Here is a 3,870-nt window from a genome sequence, read left to right as displayed (position 1 = left end):
ACATCAATTTATATCCCCAAGGGGTGTTTTGTTGAATTAGCAAAGAAGTAAATTGATTCAGAGCTGGGCTCTGTAGATACCAAGTTTTATATTTTGAACTTTCAGCCTCAGTTTGTCATGTAGCATGCTGGATTTACACAAAAAGGCAAACTTTTGGAAATCTCAGATTAGGTAAGGAACCACGTTCTCTAGAAATGCACACCACATGTAGCTTTTTTAGAGTAAAATCCAGCCTTAATGAGCTAACTGCAAATGTAAAATGTTATGGGCATATTTAAACATCAACTCCAAACTATTAGTTGTTTTAAATAAAAATATTTCAGTGATTGCCCTGGTTCAATTTATAAATAATTACTCATGATAGAAAAGTAAAAACAAAGTATTTTTGAACTTTGGTAATTATAGGAAAAAACAAAAATCTGTATCTGGTAGGTCATAGTTTTACAAAAAGTGTAACTGTCCTTCTAGAGCTGCTGCCTGGTGGCTGCTGCAGAGTGCGGCGGGTGTATTTRTATGGGTGGAGCAGAGACATGTAGAGGGAACATATCGGGCTGCTTTAGCTGATGCTTAGATTAGGTTTATGGACAACTGGAAAATAAATTTCCTACCATCCAGGTCACAACAGATGKGTGGCGTGACTTTCTCTGTGTGTGCCGAAGGTGCCACACAGAGAAATTGACATAAAAGCTATAAATGGCTGGGAAAAGTGAGAGTTATACTATAAAACTGACTGAATATCAAAATACAGACTAAAAGCTGGAGCACAGAAAATTTTCTTTATGATTCTGCTATTTATCATTACATTGAAAATAACATTTTGTATAATTGTTATCCAGGTTAACTTAAAAAGTGAGGTGCTAATGTTACAGGCTAATTTTCACTAATTAAGTAATTGTAAAAGCTGCACAAACATGAAAATTCAGGATAATGTGAATGTCCGATTTTATTACTGCTAGTTCGACAGTATTTACCAATAATTTTCAAATTTTTTATCTGATTACTTAATTGTAAGAATAATTAAAAGATTACTTGATTACTAAAATAACAGTTTACAATAGCACTGTTTCCTCCAATCAACCAACCTCATCCATAACGATCATCCAATGTTTGTAAAAGGGTTGGGAATAAACAAAAACAGGACGTGCCAATCCATCCCCAACAGATGCGACGCGCATCGCCTCCTTCACCCTGTTCAGGACAAACAGGCGTCCCTGATCAGTGGAGCGCAGTACACTTTCCAGGTATATTTCAGGAAAAAGGGCGGTGCTTTCATTCCACAGCCAGTTCAGTTGATCATTTCGCTCAATCTCATAACCAGGACAATGTCCTGTGTAGGTTTCCATTTCCCCTGCGTAGCGATAGTTGTAACAATCAGGAAACAGGTAGTAGCCCCACAGCTTATTCGGTCTCAAATTTTTACCCTTCCTCAGGGTCCCCTGCAGGAATTCACGAGCCGCAAGTTCAAATTCTTCTTGTGCAACTTTCGCCACTTGCCTTTGATTCCACTTAGGGTACTTTTGGGCCACCAGTTCTTGTGATTTCCTTCTATGGATATCTTTGTTATGGTGGTTTCGAACCCACAAGGGGTGCCATCGATCCCAGTCAATGACAGTCAGACCTTTAGCCTTGTGGTCTGGTATGTATGTGTTTAGATCCTGAGACATTCTTTTAAAGTGCTCAGAGAGCTTGACACGTTGTGGAAGGCCCCCATTCACATCTACATATTTAAGGTCATAATAGGGATAAATCCCGAGGTGGTCCTTATAGAACGTTGTGAGAGTCTGCCGGGTAAAGCCCTGAAGGTTGGATGACACTATGTCAAACTGGTCTAATGATAACGTAACATTGTAGTGTGATCCACACTTCTGAGTGGGAGCGTTCCAGAAGAAGAGAACTGGCTTCTTGGAGTGTAATGGCCAGCTTGTCTGCTTTGTGTCTGCTGAACCCAAGACTATCCATGATGTAAACAGAGCAAGGAGAAACCAGGACAGTCGGTCAACTGCTGAGAGGAAAGAGGGGAATACAGTCTCCATGGTGGTTCCTGCTACCTTCACTCCTCTGTTTCCAAAAGACACAAAAAGATGTGAAATTGAAATACAACATTTGACAGAAAAATCTGTGTTCTCTTTATTGTTCGACTGTCTAATGTTTTATAAAACAAACAAAATAAAATCTGAATTGGGTCACTCCAGGCTGCAGTGTGAACGTAACCTTTGTCAACTACAGTTTGCTTCTTTCACAAAGAGCGTTCACTCAGTCATGTTTCTGCAAACACAATATGACAAAATGATCATGGAGATGATGGCCTTGGTTTCTTACCTTTTAAGATGTAAAGCAAAGTTGATTCAGACACTGCAGGGAATCGACCCAAGGGACAGCAGAGCAAAACAAAAACAAAAGACAAAACAAAACAAACTGAGACAAACTTTTTAAACAAATTAATGCTCAAATCAAAACATCTCAGTTCCATTTCCTGTTTCAAAAATAAACATACTTTCTGCTAGTTTAAATCATGAATTATTAAATTGTAAACATAATTAGAACACTAACTTCTGAATTCTGTCTAGTAAACTGCATTAACAAATCATTTATTACTTATGAAATATTTTACTATTCCTAAAAGGAATGTGCAATACCTATTTATCTATAAAAAGCAAATATATATTTGCTGGCGCTTTATATATATATATACTTGCTTTTATATGTTCTGGGTTCAATTCCCGGCCCCGGTCTTTCTGCATGGAGTTTGCATGTTCTCCCTGTGCATGCGTGGGTTTTCTCCAGGTACTCCGATTTCCTCCAAAATAATTAAAAAATATTTTTTTAATGACCCTATTAGTGATATTTTTACGCATTTTACAGACAAATGCTTCTCAAGAAACAAAATAAATATTATTTAAAATAAAAAACAACAAAAAGTCCATCTGACAGAGTTGACAGTGCATGACGGAGTTGACACAGAACTGAAGGTGGTGTCAAACTAGTGAGTAAAATGAAAAACTTGATACATGTGAAGTAATGCAATTTATGTAAAATACATTAAAATTAATTAATTGCAAATTTAAGTGAGATTTGACAACAATTTCCTGAAAGAGTCACAAAAACTGATGGAGTTGACATCTGACGGAATTGACAAAAAGCCAAACTACCTCAATTTATATGATGTTATTCTGAATGAGGCTATATTGTAACTCATCAGGTCGATGAAATCTTTACATTTTACCAAAATGAAGCTTTTATTTTACAAAATTTCATCAGAGTTTTGTAAATTGTCTGTTATGGTCTTGACACATCATGGTTGTGACAAACAACTTAGGAATAAAAAGAAGAAAAAACTAAAGAATAACATATGCTAACCAGAGCTAACTAGCCATCTTAGCAAAGGAAGAGACAGGAAGTAGTCATGGGGTCCTCAAAAGTTCTGGTGCCCCCAATAATGCCCGATTTTTTTTTTCTTCATTCTTTTCATTTCTGACGATGTTGACAAAAACTAGGGACAAATTTCAATAGAGTTGGAAAATATATAAAAATTATTTTTAATTCAATTTATTGATACCTTTATAATGATTTTTATGACTACTTATACTTAATTGTCATAATATATAATTTTAGTATTTCTTTAATTATTTTAAACTATTATAATGTATTGAGATCTACTCCTGGACAAAGGGATTTTGCAGGCACCATTCACCGACTACAATGTTTAAAATAAAAAAATATTCAGCAAATACCAGGAAAATATACATTGTTGTGCTCACATGACTCAGGTTAGTTTAGTCAGATATTTGAAAAAATTATATTTTGTGTATATTTTATTCAGATTTTGTGCTTTATTCATAGGATCTGTTTTCTCCCTATTCTCAAGAATCA

The 3,870-nt window shown here is 35.7% G+C and overlaps 1 pseudogene; it reads right to left on the bottom strand.

Moving 5' to 3' along the window:
* Positions 1-1,052: 1,052 nt before the first annotated feature.
* On the bottom strand, positions 1,053-2,428 carry LOC103464612 (hyaluronidase-2 pseudogene; annotated as a pseudogene).
* Positions 2,429-3,870: the final 1,442 nt, after the last annotated feature.

Source organism: Poecilia reticulata, linkage group LG5 (genome assembly GCF_000633615.1).
Source record: "Poecilia reticulata strain Guanapo linkage group LG5, Guppy_female_1.0+MT, whole genome shotgun sequence".
In the NCBI taxonomy this organism is placed as follows: Eukaryota; Metazoa; Chordata; class Actinopteri; order Cyprinodontiformes; family Poeciliidae; genus Poecilia; species Poecilia reticulata.
Note: the sequence above shows the minus strand (reverse complement) of the source record. Positions and strands in the feature narration are given on the sequence as shown.